The sequence below is a fragment of the Corapipo altera genome, unplaced genomic scaffold (assembly GCF_003945725.1).
Source record: "Corapipo altera isolate COAL_440 unplaced genomic scaffold, ASM394572v1 51, whole genome shotgun sequence".
Classification (NCBI taxonomy): domain Eukaryota; kingdom Metazoa; phylum Chordata; class Aves; order Passeriformes; family Pipridae; genus Corapipo; species Corapipo altera.
In genome coordinates, this window is record NW_020884892.1 from 2,914,792 (window position 1) to 2,936,135 (window position 21,344).

Genomic DNA, 21,344 nt, shown 5'->3' on the forward strand with positions numbered 1-21,344 from the left:
ATATTTCATCTCAGTTGTCAACAGTTTTAGTCACTGTTCAGATGTGGAGATGATGTGGATCAGTTCAGTCAGATTTTGTCTTTCACTGTTTGCTATTGTCCCATTCAAAGGCTTAAGTTGTGAGTGAACCATAAAACTCGTGGAGAAACACATCTTTCAAATACTATCTTTGATAAGATATTCAAAATACATTCCTATCTTTTTTCGCTAGTTAGTTTGTTTTTAAACTTGAACACCTTGAGGTGTATCCCAGACAAAAACTTGGAACCGTGTTCTTTTTAGATCAATTTCAAGAAATGTGTAGTATTTTTACCATGGTTAGCAAGGTGTAGCTCCCTCCTCATCCCTTTTTTCATCTCATGAGTGTTTGGACTAATGAAGCTGATCTTTCATTTCAGGGATACAGATTCATGTGTTTAAAACTGAAAGCGTTAGGGTCTTTGCTGTCAAACCAGTTGAACATTTCTGTATCTTTGATTGACTCAGGGATTAACAGAAGGATAACATAATCCCAAAGCTAACTCAAGTTAATATACATTATTTTAAAACTGAATTAAAATTTAAATTAGAAAACAGTTTCATCTACAAATATGAGTGTGAATCTGTGCCTATAAGAACCTTTATGCATATACTGGAGTTTTATTGTAAGAAATACTATTGCTAAGAGGTGGAATAGTGATTGTCCTGACAAATTGCCTCCCTGACTATATAAATAGCACACTCTTTACAATATTAATTGAAGAAGGATCCAGGAATAGTAAATACACATTTTATTCTATAAATCAGTTTGACATACTATGGCTCACTTGAAACATATCCATCAGTGGTGATCAGGAAATTAATTATTATAAGAGAAAGGAAATGAGAACAGAAGACATCCTGGAAGATTGTTCAGATTTCCAAAGGAGCTTATTAACAAAGATATATTCCTGTTGTCAAAACGCTTTTTTCAGCCATCTTTCTTCAGGGCTTTGGCATGGTACCTATGAATAAAACTACAGCCATTTACAGAAGAGCTGAAGACATATGGCAAATCTCTTCCCAGAATGTCTCTCTAACTTCACTGTGAGACTACACATATTTCCACAACTTTCTGAGCCATAAATTGTTAGATTAGGAAAAGAACTTAGAGAACTTAAAAGTTTCATGTAAGACTTCACTGATTTTTATATACCGTGTGATGTCTCTCAAACAGTGAGAAGGAACATTCCTGCCATCCCAAGGCTTCTGATGTCTGGGGGAAAACAAGTTCCAGCAAGGGTCAAAGGTGGCAGTGAGAGAGGAGGAGGGAGCTGAGGAGGGAGCAGCAGCAGAGGGATCCCAAGAAGGGCCAGAGGAGGAGGAGGGCAGGAGCAGCTGCAGGCTCAGAGCAGGGATCTCTGGTGACTTCCATGTCTTTATCTCAACCTACAAACCTTTCCACCCCATTTTCTCACCATTGAGGAGGGAGAGTGAGAGAGGCTCTGGGTGGGAGTTTGGCTCTTAGCGGAGGTTAACTCTCTAAGGTCCTGTTGACTTTTAGATGGAATGTAAGTTTAAGCATCTCATAAGAGAAAGGGAACAAGACAGTTCCCCATTTAGAGTGACACCTTCTGCGAAGGTTATTTTACCGCTTGAACTGGTTGTTACTCCTGCGCTTATTTGAGGTGACTTAGATTTATGAACTACAGCCTCTAAGTCTGTAGATTTGGCCTTGTGCCAAACAATAAATAACATGAAGGGCTTGATGAAGAGTCTTCGTGACTGCCAGAATCTCCATTTCTGTTCTCAACAGCTTCAGATCAGGTTCTCGTGCTGAGTGATAACTCTTAACAAGTAAGCTGTTGCCTTCTTCATCAGTTCCTAGATTGGTTTAATCTGCAGACCCACGCTAAGCACACTGCAGGCTCTTTTTGTAAAACTACATCGCATGGATCTCAGCAGCACCCATAACATCTGGAACTGTCAAAACCACTGAAGAGAAGGATGGGAAAACAGTTGTGCTATTTCCGAATTTGACTAAAAACATCCGTACAACTATCAAACCCCATTATTCTGTAAACAGTAATTATTGGCCATTCATATAACAAAATGTTAATTGAAAGAATTAATCCTAATGTAATATATAATTAATTCAACAAGATTCTAAAACCACATACATTAGCAAAGTAAGAATAAGTCAGTTCCACCTTTAATTATCTATATATGTTGGTCTTGCTTTCAGTGAGACAGAAGCATAGGTTATAAAAAACAGAACCCTCCATTTTCTCTAGTCTCTTCATCAACAAGCTGTATATTTGGGTTAATGTGAGAAAAGAAATTACTTGCCTAAAGCAGAATATAACCTGCAGACATGTAAATTTGATATCAGAGTTCCCTTACTAGTCAACTACTTGTTACTAGTCAAGTTTGTATTACTTGAGGATCTAGCCAGTATTTACACCACTATAACTAAAAATCTTTCTTCATTTTGACAAATTTTACCTGCAGAAAATGGAGCTATATAGCATAAACTAGGTTATGAAAGAAGCATAGTCACAGTAAATCAGTATTCTCTAATTGTGATAGACTGTGTACACACAGACATTACAGCTCTCAAGGTTTGTTTTTTCTGTGAAACTCCTACACCTGTCAACAGAAATTGTGTAGATGTATCTCCAGCAGAATACAATCCTATTTCTACTATAAAGAGTAAAATTATACAGTCCTATTATAAAGAGGAGAATTATAAACAGAAATAGTAAAGAAAATTTTGAACCATTTTATTGTTCAGAAAAAACGACTGAAGAAAATGCAAGGGCAAACAGGGGTAGGGCAAGGAGGATTGGCTTTAATCTGACAGAGGGTAGGTTTAGATTAGATATTAGAAAGAAATTTGTTACTGTGAGGGTGGTGAGGCACAGGCAACCCATAGAAGTTATGGATGTTCCATCTCTAGAAGTCTTTAAGGCCACATTGGATGAGGCTTTGAGCAACCTGGTCTGGTGAAAGGTGTCCCTGCCCATCCAGGGGGACTGGAACAGGATGATCTTTAAGGTCTCTTCCAGCCCAAACCATTCTGTAATTCTATGATTCTATAAATTATAAGACTAAGAGTCCTTTGCCTGAAAAGTTGACAACTGGAAGTAGAGGAAGAAGAGGTACAGAAAAAAATGCAATATAGGTCTCTAAAATCAGATCTGGCATGGAGAAAGTAAGTAGGGAAAAAAAGAGAAAATTAATGGATATCTAAAATAGGGAACTTTGTGACAGGAATATCAATGCTACAGAATTGATATGAGGCTATATGGGACTTTAATCAAACCCAGAAGTATTTCTTACTGTGAAAAAGAATAAAATAATTTTTGTTACCAATAACATGGACTATCTCATCTATAGGCATTAAAACAATTGTTCTATCATTTTCAGTGAGCATTGGAATAGATCTTATTAACACTAAAATCCTCTTGATTATGGAAACCTATCCTAGGTTACCTTTATTTTTAAGAACTGTTGCCAGTTAATACTAATGGTTGTGATTCAGAATTCAAAACTTCTGTATTTGAGCACAAAAGATTTCCTAAGTAGGTTTTGTTCTGTTTACAGTTTTTAAAAGTTGCTTGATTCCAAACAAGTCTTATAGAGAAATGTGCCTGGAATATTCTCAGAGATTATTGTTGGAGTGTGCAAAGGTCAGGCAAAAACATTCACTATTAAATCTTCGAGGAGATGACAAGTGTGTTCAGCAGACACAGGCTGATTGAATTATGCTAATCTGCTTTTAGCTACTGTCCTGGCTTTGACTGGGATAGTTAATTTTCTACCTAGGAGCAGGTATAATTCTGTGTTTTGAAGTTAGGATGAGAATAGTGTTGAGAATAAACGTATATTTTAGTTGTTGCTGAGCAGCATTTACATTCAGTCAAGGACTTTTTTGCTTCTCACCCCATGCCACCAACCAGGAGGCTGAGGGTGCACAAGGAGCTGGGAGGAGACACAGAGGATCCCAACTGGTCAAAAGGATATTCCACACCATATCATGTTATGCTCAGTATATAAACTAGTGGGGAAAGCTGGCTGGGGGCCACTGCTCGGAATCTGGCTGGGCATCGGTCATAAGGTTGTGACTAATTGCATTGTGCATCACTTGTGTGGTGTCTTCTAATTATTATTATTATTACTGTTGTTGTTGCTTATATACATTTCACTTTGTCCTGTTAAACTGTCTTTATCTCAACCCACGAGTTTTACCTTTTTTTCCCCCAATTCTCTCACCCATCCCACTGGAGGAATGAGTGAGCTGTGCGGTGTGCCAGCTTAAACCTCAACACAATTCGAACATACAATTCCTCCAGACGGGTTTTGAATAAAGTGCATTTTAAACAGGATAAATAGCAAAGCTTATCTTTCTGTAGGGAAGCTTCTAGCAATGATTTCTTACATAATTGAGTGGGCCACTATGTGTAAACATGCATGTACATTCATGCAGGGATGTACACAGCATTGATCCAACGTGGTGAGATGAGAGTATTGTCTGCACAGCCAGAATCTCACCAGGATGTATGGCACATACTAGAGAATAAAAGCTGTTTAACACTCTTACCCACACCCATTAAATATACAGACTCATTTACTCACTTTCACACACTGCTTTGATGATATGCTAATTTGTCCTTTTTTTGTATTGCAAAGGGCTGTGAGGTAGATAACTTGAAGCTGTATCCATTTTAATGAGAGAGTAAAAGGATTTTCCATTAGCAATCAAGCCAGAGAGAGATACCCCCAAACTCTAGGCCCTGACTGGCAGGTTTTGCTTCTCCAAATTTTTGGAAACATACTCTCAGTGGGGCTGAAAAACCCAGTCCCTGACACTGAAGGAGATTGTCCACCCACTTATTCTCATTTCTTAGTAATCTCTATGATATAGTTTAATTTTCAATTAAATGCCAGCATAAGCAGAATGAACATTTTGATCTATGCATTTTAATAGATAAAAGATTTTGTATCTTTGAAAGGCCTCTGATTGTTTTATTACATTTTTAGTTAGTCCAATAAGAAAAATCCTCTGCAATCCTATTTGTCACATTATTCTTCTGAAATGATTAAAATCTTTTATATAGCTAGCAATATAAAACAAACATAGTTCATATTAAAATCAATACTCATTGACTTTTCAAAGCAAAACAATTTCTACCTCAAGGGTTTTGGTTTATTTTTGTGTTATATCATGAAATATCACTTTAGCTAACAATCCATATTTTTACTAATAACACTTATCCAGCACATTTTCACTTCAATTTATTTAGTGCTGATCATCCAAGCATAAGAAAACACTTTGCAAAGAGTGTCTAGCTTCAAAAAAAAATTAAGAATGTTAGTAAAAATATCACTTTGCTTCATAGTTTTTCTCCTCGTGTGTTTTCAGAGCCAGGTCTGTTATGTCATCTGGCAGTTGTATATTTTAACCCATATTTTCCTTGCAGAATTCACACAAGGTTGTGAAGGTACCACTGCAGAATCTTTACTACTACAGTGAATCTATCTTTGCCCTATGCTTCTAATCTAAATCTCTAAGTCTACTGGGAAAAAAAAAAAGAAATTACATAGCAGAAACCCAAACTAAGCTCAAGAGCTGTTTTATTAGACATTATAGAACTATAGTGTAAGGATGGAATTCATCTCTTAGCTTTATAGATAAAAGTGGTGAAGTAATAAACAGTTATTATTACTACTACTACTACTACTAATGATGACAAAACTCTCACAAAGGCCCTTTAAGTAGGTAGTACTCTAACACTTCCGTGAAAATAACTCATAATTACTGATAAAGAGATATATACTGTTAAGAATTCATTTCTGTTATTTTCCATAGGTAAATGGTACTGCAGATCCTAAGAATAAAATCCTAATACTCTTCTAAAATGGCAGTGTATAAACATCCATGTCTTACTTCCTTGTATTTTACTTTCTGATATGTCTTCATCTTTTCACATTTACACTGCTTTTATATGGCAAAATGTGGAATGAATTGAAAGAGATAATACATGGAATATTTTGGTTGCTGGACAAGATATTTTTCATATTTGTATGTAATGCACATTGTTGTTTTTTTTCTAAAGTTAATATCAATGTTTATTGCCCTCTAAGGTAATTCATAATTTTGTTTTTGGCTTAGATCAATATTTGTAATGTTAAGTCAATATATCATAACAAAATATTTGAACTTTGTGGATGAGGCTTCAAAATACATTTTATATTCTCTGTCAGGCAGTGTTCAGTGCAATACTGGACAGCACATGCCAAGTTCAGACTTGTCAGTGCACTTTGGAAAACCCAGAAATGGCCAGTGTGTATTGAAACTTCACAGTTGTTTTCAATTCACAGAATCACAAAATCATTTAGGTTGAAAAGACCACCAAGATCATCAAGTCCAAGCTTTGTACTGATCACCTTGTCAACTAAATCATGGCACTGAGTGCCCCATCCAGTCTTTTCTTGAACTCCTCCAGGGATGGTGAATCCATAACCTCCCTGGGCAGTCCATTATAATCCTTAAAGTCCATTCCATGTTGCACGTTCCATGTTGTCCGTGTGTCATCCTCGTGACCCAAACCAGGTTTTCCTGATAGCCTTGCTCCAGATGAACTTGAAAACGTCTTTCTCTCTCTCATCTGTCTAATTATTTACTTCTTCTTTTGACCAATTCCATAATCCTTTATCAGTGAACATTAGCTCCACAAGGTTTTAAACCCCATTTGTCAAAAAATACTCAAATCCCTCATTTCTATGCTGTCTTCCACTTAATGTTTGTCTAGGAATCACACAGTGGAACTAACCTGTTTTCATTGGGTCTTCTAATTGGATCCTGTTGTAGCACAAGCAGTAACTAGGTCTGTAAGTCAGAGCTTTTGAGGTCTTTTACCAAGGTGACAATAACTAAAGAAATATTTACTCTGTGTCTTTCTTCCTTCTTCCTGCATATAGAACACTTCAGAGGCTCTTGATCTCCTGTTTCCTTAGGAGAACAAAATACAGCAATGCAAGCTGGTGTTTGTACCAAGAGTTAATACCGAAGGTCTGTTGTACTCAACAAGTGTAGATATAACCCATACATGAGAAAAAAAGCATCAAAATGCTTCACAGTCCAGACTGGAGGACACACAGAATCACACAAAATAAGAAAAACAATAGTGGTTTTCAGGACTGAATCATGAAGTATCAGGAATCAAAGGGTAATATTCTTCTAAGGGGAGGTAGCCAGGAATGAAACACCAACACCATACCATCTCAAAAGGTAACTCAGTAATTTCACAGAATCATAGAATATCCTGTGTTGGAAGGGACCTACAATGGTCATCAAATTCTAAGTCCTGGTCCTGCACAGGACAACACCAAGAATATCATCATGCATCTGAGGGCACTGTCCAAATGCCTCTTGAACTCTGTAAGGCTTGGTGCTGTGACCATGTCCCTGGGGAGCCTGTTCCATGCCCAAACATCCTCTGGGGGAAGAACTTTTTCCTAATATCCAACCTAAACCTCCCCTGACACAACTTCAATTTCATTGATGCAAAGCCCAAATAGATGAAAATGGCCTTTCCTGGTTATGACAAGGAAGACAAAATCTGCCATTTAAGTTTCCTGAACTCAAAAAATATGGATCAAGGAGAAGAAAAGATGGACAAGCATAAGCTAGTAAATTCCAAGCTCACAATCACTATGAGTCAAGCCTTTTAATTCATTAGGTTCTTTTAAAACTTTTTGGGTTACTTCTTTTTTATTTCAATTCCGCTTCTGTTCTTTCTCTAGGTACAAAAGCCTGAAAACCACTTTACAAGAGCACTTGGATCTCCAGTCCATGCCACAAGGATTTCTGCTATGATCTTTTCTTTTTTTTTTTCACAAGTCTAAAGTGGCTTTGAAGACAACTACACCTCAGAATATTTCTCATACCACAAATGTAATATTTTCTCACAGATTATAGACAAGTAATTTCAAAGGCAAGTCCTAAATGGGATGCGTGAGAATGATTTAATGAAATGTCTTTTTCTGATGTTTTGAAATTGTGTGTTTATTGCAATGGAGAGAGTTTACAAGATCAAATTATGGATTAAATTCATATTAGAAGATGTTTCTTGGGCTGCAAAATTTCTGTACAGCACAGAACACATATATATATATATCCTGAAAAACTTGGTGAGGAGGACAGCGAGGCAGTCTGGAGGGCAGGATAAAGCAGAGCTGAGACTGGTACTAAGTTGTCATCCAAAATTAATTCCCACAACTGTACACTGGTGGAATGGCCTCCCACTTTCACTTCTACCTCAGACACACCTAGAAATAAAGTTCTTCTTACCAAGATACTCACCAAGCAATAATTCTCTCACAGCTTAAGGAGATCTCTACGTTCTTCCTTTTACTACTCTACTTAATTTATCAATTTTTCACATGATTTCTGTAGCTTGCATAACAGGATTTCTGGAGCATCCACACCAGAAATATGTGCATTTGATAGACTTCTTGTAATATATCTGCCAGAGCCATGGAGAAGTATCATGAACACCCTAAAGTGTCCTAAGTGGCAATAGGTGTCTGTTTGTGGGCAACTAAACTGAATCTCTGGAGCAGAAATACAGGAGTTCAGAGGATCATTCAGATGAATTGCCACTAAGTTAAACCTAGTAAATTTTTTCTCTAGTCTCAAATTCCCTTGAATAAAGCGGGAAATTAAGAACTGATTACATATGAAGACACTTGTCTTCATCTAGAGCCGAAGTCCCAACTTAAACTTCATATATCTTCTAGACTTGCTATGTGATATCTCTTAAGTCAGTAATGGTTTTGTACCAAATATTCTCAATTTAATATTTCTTTATGGGGGAAAAGCACTGTGAAGATGTATGCCATTCTTGAAACCAAGTGATGTAAACAACCTAGATGCATACATTTTTCAGAAGTACCACTTAGCTGCAAGGTATTGCTTATGGAAACATTTATGCTCAACTCTCTTTTTCATGGATGGCAAATACTGTACAATTTTAGGATGCAGTGAATAAGAATACACTATGAAGCTGACGGTCTGCAGTACTGCTCTTGGACAAATCAATAGATCTATTCAGCTTTGAGAACAGCATAGGACCCTAAATTATGTGCAGTCAAACTACAAGCCTGCAAATTCACTGGGAAAGCAAAGTATTATTTCACATAATTCAGTGAAGTTCTTGTCATTAGGTATTTCCAACAAACAAACAAATATACACAAAACAAAACAAAAAGTATTGAAGAATTTTACATAATTTGGTAGCTCAGTATTCATCTCATGGAATGTATGATATCAGCAGGAACTTAATGGGCTGTACTAGATCACTGCTATGCCTTGTAGAGAAAGATGGATATTTTCACCAGGAAGTCATTTGGTCTATTGTAGGCCCCTACTTTAGGAAAAAATGTGCTCCTTTCTTTTCAACAGATAGTCTTCTATGATCTGCTTTTATATAATGGCCAATAAAGGCTTATAGACAACTAGCTCAAAGCATATATTTTTAATGCTCAATAAGGTGAGATTGCCTCCCTGTGTTTGGTGTCATTTTGAGCACTGTGGGATTGGAAAAGAGTGTGGCTCTCCTAAGATTTGTGTAGCATTTGTCATCGGAGTCCAGATGTCTCCAGTATCCCAGAGCATCTCTAAAGATCTTAAATGCCCATTTTAAAGCAGCTTGGTTTACCCTTGGTGAAGTCTGTCTTAGCGAAACGAAAGTCACCTCACTTTTGCTCAACCCATCTAGAGTAGCTATTTATCATTCAGTCTTGGGTTACTTTAAGCTGTTTTCTACACTGTACCTTGAACAAAATAGGACTGCAAGCCAGGAATTAGAAAAGAACCAAACTATTTCGGATCACTTACTACAGCCAAAATAAAAATAAATAAATAAATAAAAATCAGTAATCAAGTTAATTTTGGAAAAGAAGACAAAGAGCAGTTCAGTCTGGTCTGCTAAATAGTTTGTTTAATCTGAATGGACTTTTTTTCAGAATTTTTTTATCATTAGTTCTGTGAAAATTATGACTGTAGCACACAATAACACAAAAATAAGCAAAATGTAGATAAATAAGTCAGTAGCTACCTGACCATTAGAAATTGCTGGTGCAGACAAATAAGCTAAATAAAACTCTGAGCAGGGCAGGTCAAACTGAAACAAAAACTGACAACTCCAAAATCTTGGAGAGTTTGTTTGTTTCAGTAAGGTGAAGTGTCAGGTCCTGCACTTGAGTCACAACAATCCCCTGCAGGGATACAGGCTAGGAGGAGAGGGGTTGGAAAGGTAACCAGTGGAAAAGGACCTGGGAGTGCTGGTGGACAGTGGCTGAACACGAGCCAGAGGATGCCCAGGTGGGTAAGAGGGCCAATAGCACCGGCATGTATCAAAAATAGTATGGCTAGCAGGATCAGGGCAGTGATTGTCCCCCTGTACTCAGTACTGGTGAGGCCACACCTTAAATCCCATGTCCAGTTTTGGGTCCTTCCATTCAGGAAAGACATTGAGGTGATGGATCCTGTCCAGAGAAGGGCAATGGAGCTGGGGAAGGGTCTAGAGAATAAATCATATGAGGACCAACTGAGAGAGTTGGGGGTGTTTAACCTTCAGAAAAAGAAACTCAGGGGGATTTTCTTGCTTTCTACAACTACCTGACAGGAGGTGACAGCCAGGTGGGGGTTGTCCTCTTTTCCCAGGCAACCAGCAACAGGATGAGAGTATGTAGCTTCAAGCTGCAACACTCAGGAAGTTCAGATTGGACATCAGGAAGAATTTCTTCACTGAAAGGGTTGTCAAGCATTGTAAAAGACAGACCAGGTAGATGGTAGAGCCACTAGAGATGTTCAATAAACAGCCAAATGCGGCACTTAGTGCTCTGGTCTGGTTGACAAGGTGGTGATTGGTCAAAGGCTGGACTCAGTGATCTTGGTCCTCTTTTCCAAACTAAGTGATTCTGAGATCCTGTGAAGCCTGTAGTCTATTACTGAGAATGACAAAATAATATTTATTGAATTTCAGGGCTACAGAAAGAATCATTCAGGGTTACAGAAAGAATGACATTTTCATGGTTAAAGTTGTTTAGTACATATATCGTGACATCAGTAGCCCAGACACTTTAATTCCTTTCTTTACACTTTCCCAGATGGATCATGGCTTTTACGTTTCATAGTTCAGTTTAGTGTTCTAAGAAATGGAACAATACTGCATTTGTCGCTGAAATATCACAAAGATCAATTAAGTAATGCTTCAGAAGGATTTCAGGATCCTCTGAAGAGTCTTTATCTTGTGAAGCGCAGAACACCACAGCTTTATTGCAACAATTGAACACACATTTAGCTTGAACCTCTGGGACTTTTCATACATTTAAAGTTGAACAGAAGAATAAGTGTATCAAGGAAAGGAATCAGAATACACAGAATACCAAGCACTCAGCAGGATTGGACGCAGGCGGGTAACTAGACAGGGATAAAGTATTATTTGGATTGTGTTCCCCCCTACCAAATCTTGTCATCCAACCACAAAAAAAAATGTGCACTGTGACTGATGCCCTGGTTACTTTATTCTGTAATGAGCGTCAATGAGACAAATTCTGCATGCCTTGTTCCTCTGGAGCATTGTTAGGATGTGTCCCAGTGAAATCATTAGACTGGTACCACTACAGAAACTACTCTTTAAAATTAGCATCACTATCAGAATGTTAATTGTGCAGAATTTCTTTATTTTTTTCCTTTTTCTCTTTTCTTTTTCTTATATTTCTATTTTTAATTTTATTTTTTCTTTTGTTTTTCCCCAACCTCTCCCTCTTGCTTCCTCTCCACTTTCTGTTTTCCCTTTCCCTTTCTCTTTCCCTTTCTCTTTCTCTTTCCTTTTCCCTTTCTCTTTTCCTATTATTATCATCCTCAAGTAAAATTCACATTGAAGTCAGAGTGGGAAAAATTACCACAGAACCCCCTGAGATGTCTCAGTTGATTACAGCATGGTGTTGACAACATCAAGGTTGTGGGTTTGATCCCCATGCACATAAGAGTTGGACTTGATGATCCTTGTAGGTCCCTTTGAACCTGGAACCCTAGCTACCAAACAGGACACCAGAAAACATGCAAGAAAAGTCCTGGAATTTCCTCCTTTGGTGGCTTTCAGCAAAAATAATTGAGGTATTTTCCCAGGAAGGATATACTCTCAGAGATGCAGAGCTGTCATCACACCCCGACTATGCTCACACTACAGCTCAAGACTGATGGTTTTGCTGTTGTTGTGTGGCAATAAAGAAATGATGATGAGTTGGATAATCTACCCTGAACTTCTGGAAGGACAGTGGCTCACACTTCAGCACCGTGTCCATGAGTGACATTTTACCCAACATAATTTTCCAGAGGAGCTGGTGCTCAGGAAAAATAGCAAAACAGATCAGAAGATATTGTTGCTCTTTGTTGCCGTCAGCATACTTCGCCCATTTTCAAGCAAAAAAAAAATCTTCAGGATGAGAGAAAATGGCCTCAAGTTGCACCAGGGCAGGTTTAAATCAGTTATTGGAAAATTTTCTTCACTGGAAGGATGATCAAGCATTGTAACAGGCTGCCCAGGGAAGTTGTAGAATCACCATTTAGAAGGGATTTAAAAGACTGTAGATGTGGTGCTTAGGGACATGGTTTAGTCTGGACATGGCAGTGATGGGTTAATGGTTGGACTCAATGATCTTAGAGGTCTTTTCAAACCTAGATGATTCTATGATTCTAAGACTGTTCTGTTTACTGAAAACAGTTGATTTAGGGGAACATAAACACACTTATTGCACTTGACTTAAGAATCCTAATGGACAGCACCATGCCCTCCAACTAACACAATCCAGTAGGGAATTAGACAATCAAAATGTGCCTAAAAATGTGCCTAATCTTTTTACACGCTAAAAATGTGTCTAATCTTTCTACACACAAGCTCAAAGTCCCACCACAGGCACCGTGCTTTCACTTGCAACAGGAGATGTGTTACCAGCCCTTGTGCATAAACCACATACAGCAGAGTCCTTATCTGCCTCCAAAGGCTGCTGAGCTGTCAGAGATTTAGTGTCACAAGTCCGTGCGTGTATCTGTGACATGTGGATACTTTTCAACACAATCTGTTGTTAAATTGATTAAACTATTTCAGCTATCTGGGTCATCAGACCACAATGCCAAGTCATTGATTCATTGCACAAGGGTGAAAGAAACAAGGTGAAGGTTTGTTTTCAATGGTTTTATCCCTTTATCACTGTAACAAATTAATATATTATTTTTACATTTGTGAGACACAAAGACCTTTACTTCTCACACAAATTTAGAGAGAAGTAGGTGGTTATTCAAGGGTTGAAGGTCTTTATTCAGCTCAAAAACATGAAAACGCAAAATTTCAAGGGGCAAGCTGCTCTGTCTCAATTTTGCAGGGAGAAAGGAGTGAATTTAATTGTTACATTATTTTATATCTGATACTCCCTGAATCATTCTGCTGCTCAGTGAAATCAGAAAACTGAAAAAAAATCTCATATTTGATTAGGTTTTCACTGATTAGACAGAACTTTAATATATCTGCAGAGATATTTACATCTCTCTAAACAAGAAAAAAAGAGTAATAAAGCTTATTGGAATTAGATGTTTAACGGTGTTTTAAGTTTTTATGGAAAAACATAGATAAATACATAGCTAACTAAAGCAGTGCCATCAAATGTAACAGTTTAGAACAATCTAGTGGAAAAAATGAGATAATCTTTTTTCTTACATTTTATGTCTGTCTACATCTTAAGACCCCAGAGTTAGAGGGAATAATTATAATATGTAGAAACAGGGCTCCAATCTATTTTCTTTTAAGTCTATGGCACAATTCCCATTAATTGATAAAACCACAGACAATGAGACAGCTTGATGTCTGATCTGGCCTATGAGAGCTAAGATCTACAGATTCGACTTTGTAAGGAGATGAACCAACATAATCAGGTCATCAAATACCTGCTTCCAACAAGCACAACAAAAAGATGAAAATCTTGAATAAAAAAGTGGCAATTCACACCAACAAAAAATACAGATTTACCTACCTGAAACCAACCCTCATATTAGAGTATGCTTGAGACTTTGTGTTCCAAAGTAGAGGAACTGATTGAAATTCAGGTAGTCCTAGAAAAGTGGCCTAAATCCAACGAGAGTCCTGCCTAACAAAGAGTAAGCAATACAAGTTTAACTTTCAGATATTAAAGTTCTCAAAAAATGCAATGAAAAAAAAAAACCTATCACAACCAATAAACACCCCAGCGAAAGTATCATCCAGCATCACACAGTTTCACCAGCAAAGACTTGAGAGCTCTACCAATTAATTATTCACCAGCTGTAGGTGAACCAATGCCAGTGTTCTTGCTGGAGAACTAAAAAGAGACCTAGAAAATTCATCAACTGCTTTTTGGCCAGAAGAATGAAGGAAAATATTCTTCAGAAGTTATTTGTTACAAATTGCTTTCTCAATTCTAATTTTAATCTTCACTCTTCAGAAAGAAACCTCTGCTGCCTTTGAAGGTTTTCAGTCTTTGCTGTACCCATTCCTTGTGTTTACCAGAGTTTTCATGAGACACTGCTTAGTTATTTCAGTATTTAAATTTGTAGCTGTTTATTCTCTTGGAATCCTACATAGAGTAAGGCATATAGCGATTATCTGAGATGATCATATTTCAAAAGAGGGTGGTAGCAAAGAAAGAGGAAAAGTTAACTTACATGCACAATTTCCTTTTATCTTCATGTTTTCCTGCCTTCTGTCAGTGCCAACAGATGAAATTATTGTCTTTTTATAGCTCACAACTCTCTTACCATCATTGCTTTGCAGCCTCAGGTGTTTCCCATCAATAGTTACCGGTATGTAGCTTCATATGTACTTCTAGATCTGAAAGCACATCCTTCAGCCAACAGGCTTTCCTGTTCCATCATTCCTCATTGACTCATCAATGGCACATTTGTTACAAACATTCACCAATCCAGCTGTATCTGCCCAGTATGTTGTGAAAAGACGTTTGTGGAGTAAAAGGGACTCTATCAGACACATTTTCTCCAGGATTTTATTTTTCAGTTAAATTCTGCTATCTATTAGTCTTGCTTAGCTAGAACATGTCTACTACTGGACACCTCTCCTGCAAATTACTGGGACATTTATTTCAGGAAACAATTTCTTGAATCACATATTAATTACCTCAACCTTTTAAATATTTTTCAGATATAGCCACACATTAGTTTCAGACTTCATCCAGAAGAAAGGATTTTTAAAAGTGAAATATTTAGTACCTTGATACACAGCTTCCTCTAGATGGATTTTCTTCAAAGACTATATTATATGGAAATTCTGTCACTTTTAAAAATTCAATATCTCCTTCTCTATCACTAAATCTCTATCGGACTGCTTTAAGATGACAAAATATTAGAGTATTCCCTGTCTTTTTCTCAACCTATGAGCGTTTCCCTCTTATTTTCTGTCCCTGTCCTGTTGATGAGTGGGAGTGAGAGAGCAGCTTGGGGGCCTTCTGGTAGACAGAAAAGGTCAACCATCCACAGGGTAAAAATATTTTTAATGTTTGATTAAGACATATGTACATTCTACCCTAAAAATTCATTTATTTCCTGCTGTCAATCTTGTATAATTATCTGTGCTGTTTAACAGAGATCTCTGATCCTGAATCATGAAAGCAAATGTTTTCTTTTTATTACCCCTTGAAGGAGAAATACACTGGTCTTTAGGCATGTTTAATGGTCTTTAAACATGTTTAAATATGGGTACATTTTACTGGAAGGAAGGTATTTCTTTTCTCAAAAAATAAACAAATAAAATATTAATTATAGTACTTTATAAAAGAATTTAGGACCATGTGCTGTCTTGCTGGAAGCAGAAAATGCAGGTTTCAAATGTTTCTGTCACCAAAAGATTTGTTTGTATTTTACGTTAAAAAATCAAAACAGAAATATAGGCCACCAAGTAGAAACATGGGGGACGTAAACCCAGATATGTCTAGTTGTAGAACAGCCTTTCCCATTTATATTTGCAAAATCTCTCAGTCTTGCAAATTATCTACTTCTCTCAGGCAGACATTTTTAGGGCCTTCTTGAGAGACTCATCCAATGAAAGACGCTCAAAAAGCAGACACACTTTTGCCATTGACCTATTCAGAGGTTGGGCAAGGCAATCTCCCTGTTTGCCTTTCCTGACCTTTGGTTGAGCTTTACCTGAGGGACAAAACACTATAAACTCATGGGGATGCTCTCCATGGGAAGCCTGAAATAATCAATCTTGACAGCAGCTTAAACCTTTGAGAAATTCATGGAGTTTATGAAAAATATTATTAATATTCTAATAATTCAGTAGAAAGAATGTTTATACTGATTCACATAAACTGGTTCGGAATCACATGGTATTTTCTGGGAGTTTTTCCTTTTAGCTCCTGTTAAAGGCAACAGGTTACAAAGCATGATAAGTATCGGTCAAAGCATTCCAAAAGTACTCCCACCAAATTGATCCGGACAGAAAGCCTTTCTTTTCCTCCTTTCATTGAGATTTAGCAACATACTTGTATTAAAATTAAAAAGTGATACTATCACAAGAAGCATGGTTGTTTCTCTGTTAGATCTTATTTCCAGCAATCTACTTGCCATGAGTGTGTGATGGTGAAAAAAATAGTCCTCAGAAATCTATTTTGTCTCATTAATTTTGGCATAAAATTTAGGACTGCAGAGTCATAAAACATAAATCAGGTGTCATACTGCATTGATCCTTTATGGAAAAGGAAGTTGATCATTCTTGGTTTATTTCACTGGGAAATTATTTGACTGGATTATTTCAGTGTCTAATTAAATTGTCATATAACATGTATAAAGTATAAAATATCAAATAAAATAGTCTTTTCCTGTGACACAACATTAATTTTCTGTCATCAAAAGTGTTTATCTTGTTAGCTGTCTAACTTAAACTTGCTCAGCACCAATTAAGTGTTATATCTGAATACATTTAGAATACTTAAATTCCTTCCTTTATTGCAATCTTGTTAAACTTTTAGGGTTTTTTTGTTGTTGTTGTTGTTGCAATTAGCATTTAGGGAGCTCAACTTCCTTAATAGGCTCTCTTTAATTTATATTTTATATTACTCTACTTGTTCTTCATGAGATCAGTGGAGCAACTCCAGATAAGTGGAAAAATATTGCAGAATATTGTACTGCTTATGAAAGGTTTCATTCACTTTATTTCCTAAGGAGGAATGCTTATGTATTGGTTTTTTTGACTTTCTGTCTTCTAAGTTCCAACACCTCTCACATCTAAAAGTAATATTTTGTGTTGTTCAAATCTGGTAAAAAGGGATAGATTTTAATGATAATTAAATTGCAATCAACAGTGCCAAGAATATTTTCTGTCCATAGCAGCACGTATCCTCCCAGAAGACACCTACTAGTGGTACAGAAGTTAGAACAAGTCAAGGACTGTTTCCAATGCACAGTTTGACACCACTTTTTGGAGACTAAGTTTAGCTGCACCAGCTAATTAGTCGAAAACAGACTTTCATGACCAGCCAGAGAGTCCCAGCCATATTTCATGTACTCTTCATGTCTAATTATGCCTCAAATATTACCTGCATTGCAAGTTCAGAGTCCAGGCACTTGGATAAAGGGAAGAATAAGGCAGGATATGACGTGTCTAAGAGACTAGGATTTCAGGGTAGCACAGAAATAAACCTGGAGATTTCATGGCTTTGTGACAGTATGAGGTCAGTGTCCAGACCAGAGTATGTTCCAGGTTCTCGATGTCTCCCAGATATACGGACAGGCCAGGTCCTGGTGTCAAACATGACCTGCTAAAATGGACATCCCAGCCTTCTCTGAAGTCGTCTTGAGTCTAGTACGCTTAAAAGGTGTAGACTGTGGAACTAAGATCAAGATCCCTATTTCCTCTTCTCAAGTAATAACTCTTTGGAGAAATGTGTGAAGCTTAATGTTTTTAGCGCACTTTGAGATAATTTGCTTCAAGTGGTGTTACAGCTGCAGAGGCAACACTAGGAATACATGGCTGCATTTTTTCAAAGACAGGAACAGGTTCGATGCTTTAAATTAACCCAAGAGCCAAAGCACTTTGATCTACTGCCCACTTGTTCTAATTTACTAGATAAACTTTGGGGAAATTCAGTCATTTTCTCTCCATCCAGAAATAAGCCAAATTAGAAGTCACTCTTTAGTCACTGTCACTCACTAATTGTGTCCAAGCCTTAAATAAAAAGTTATTGAGAGAAGTTGGATTTCAGTGTGGGGTTTTTTAAAATTAGTTATGTCTCTTTCCCCCCAGTCACTATTATCCAAAGTAAGCGCTATTAATTTGAAATTAATGGGAGGATAATGATGCAGCGCAGGTTGCAAGAGCATCACAACAAGCTTGATTGTGCTGGAACTCCACTTTCTTTTTCTTCTTGCTGGAGGCTAACACCTGGTTGAGGAGAAACCCATTATGATTTGTTTACGTAACACCCAAAGTTGTAGGAATTGTGCTGCTCATGACAAGAAATAAGAATTTCTTGCTTCTGATTCGCCTTTGAATGGACTTTGATACACGAAGAGCTCAATGCAACATGAAGACAAACAGTAGAGGGGCTGAGAATCAGCTGACCACATACGAAAACATATTTCAGAGTGAGCTGAATAGATTTCAGATGTCTTAAAAAAACCCACCACTGCAACCTGAAGCTGAATCCCATCCATCCCATCTGTCAATACACGTTGCTCTTCAGGGAGGGGATTTCTTGGTCTCCACTTGATCCTGACCCAGGTAACCCTGCAGTTTCTGGCTGTTTGCAGTGTGACAATTGCAGAATGTGGTTATTAACCTTGGTAGCCCTTATCCCAGCCTCTTCAAACTCTAACAGAAACTGTAGGAACACCACCCATATGGCAGTATGTTCCACACAAAAATGCCAAGTAGCATAGAGGAAAACAGCACCTTATTGCCATTGTAGCCATGCAATACCAGCATGTGAGAAACAGACACTTTAGAGGGATTGAGTGTATTGAGTGGGATGCAACTGATGTGGAGCACAAGTGAGTATGTTGACAGTAGGATTTAGGAACTAGAAACTCCTACGAGAAAAACAGGCAAAAAATATGATCTTTCTTATTTCCAGATTCTGAATGATTTGTCCTAAGATGGGATTCATTTGAATTGTGATTGAACATGTTCACAATATTTAAAGTTTGACATCATGAACAGAAGGTTCTCCATATTCTGGCATAAGAACTGCCGGCACTGAAAAGACAAACTGCACTCTTAGAAAAATAGACAGTTCCACTTATTCCGTAGTATTACTCTGGTAAAGGGAAACTTTCAACCACTGCCTCTCTGTACATGTGACACATTTTTTCTCCTGAAAATGTCTTATGCTGTGTGCACAGAATGGTACCAACAGTGGTGTCACACAGCTTGTTTTCATCTCAGACTTCTGAAATATTGCTATAACTCAGCATCCTTGATTCATCTTTCAAGAGATTAAAAAAATGTTAATTTTTTTGTTCACAGCTAGAAACTTTCAATATTCAGCTATGCTAAAGTTTTTTGCTGAGAGTTTGTTTTCTTTTCTTATTCCAGACTCTTTTAAAATCATACACTGTCAGGACCTTCCACTGTGCTGTAGTAATTATTTTATTTACACTTGATTATAAGTATAGTTTGGGACCCAGAATTGTGAAAGAACTGGTTTTCAATGATAAAGTAAAGAAAAAAAAGGGGGTCAATTATAGGAACAGTTTGATTCAACAAGCAGTAAAACTACTGGGGTGCCTTAATAAAGCCAGTGTCCTTCCCAGGGGTATCCTCCAACAGCCTTTTCCACCAGAGCAGACCTTATCCAAGCAGGGTGTTCTTTTGAAATACATTGAATAAGCTTCCTCTTCTTGCCTAAAGAGGCTTATTGGTAGCTCTGAGATGACAGGATGGGGGTCTGGCAAATATTTCTGTCATTGTTGCAACCCAGCTGCAAAGTTTTAATATAACTAATGGCAGTGTGTGGTTTCTAATATCAAAAGGTCACTGAGTCAGAGGAAGCCAACTGGCCCCGCTGCATCTTTTCAGCTCAAAATGATTACCCTATCTATTATTGTTCTCTATTTATAATAAAAACATCAAAATCTTGAAAAAAGAATCCATCCAGAAATGTGAGAATCTTTGCCAAAAATAAAAGAGGAAATTTAAATTAAAACCAGCAGCTGCTCCTAATCAGCAAGCCAAAAAGAAATAGCCAATCATGACAAAATGAAGTCCAGCCCATGCCTACATTTCATGCAAATTTCAGACCTTAATGTGTCACTTCCTGAAATATTGGCTAAAAAGACAGACCACAAGCAACTCCTTGGAGTTCCTCATATTAAATCTGGCCTGTAACACCAACTTTCTCTTCTATTTTACAAGGACTCTTTTTCTTTTTCTGCCAGATTGCATTGTGGGTCACCTTTCAGATGCAGCTTAACATGCCCTTTCCGTGATGCTCTAGTCCCATGGGCACAGGAGAACAGAATGTAGCAACTAACTCTGCTTTCTTTCCAAAGCTGACTTCTTTGATATTGCTGTTGTGAGATTACTGAACAGCAACTGGGAATTCAACAAAAAACACAGAGGTCAAATTTCAGTAGCTAACCACAGGTGCTAAATTCAGGCAGCTGTTTCTGTCTCCACTGTATATTCAGTCAATGAGGGCCGGCTAATCTTTGAGCGTTGTATCCTCTGTTTGACTGGTCTAGTTTTCTCAGGTAAGGGAGGTACATATTTAAACCTGAGTACTAGAGGGAACACAGGATTACAGTCCAATGTCTGTTTTCTGACCTGTACCTTCTTATATATTCTAAACAGAAGAAAACATGGTACCATTTTGAAACATGTATAGAAATGTCCTTTGAAATGAAGAGAAATTGTACATATCTTGTTTCTGAGGATGATAAGCCAGAAAATACTACACAACCCACACTGGCAGCTGTATCACTTTCTGTTCCAGTCTGGTCAACTTGTGGTCAACCCTTACCACTAGCAAAGAAAATAGAAGAGATCCAACAATATCAATATGAAAATCCAGCTTAATTAATAACTTTGTTTACATTGAACATTCTCAAACCAGTACAAAGCATAAGTGCAGAAAGTGGTATGCTGTGCTAATGAATTTCACAGAATATGTCACTGTAATATGAAATTCTTTTAATCATCTTTAAAGCTTGTTTGTAGTTGAGTTTGCCGAGTTTCTCTTGGTTTTTCTATTATAGCAAAGTAGAGTAACTGGTTTCTGTGCTGCTTACTCTGTTCCTTGTATTTACCCTCTGAATTACCATGTTTGAG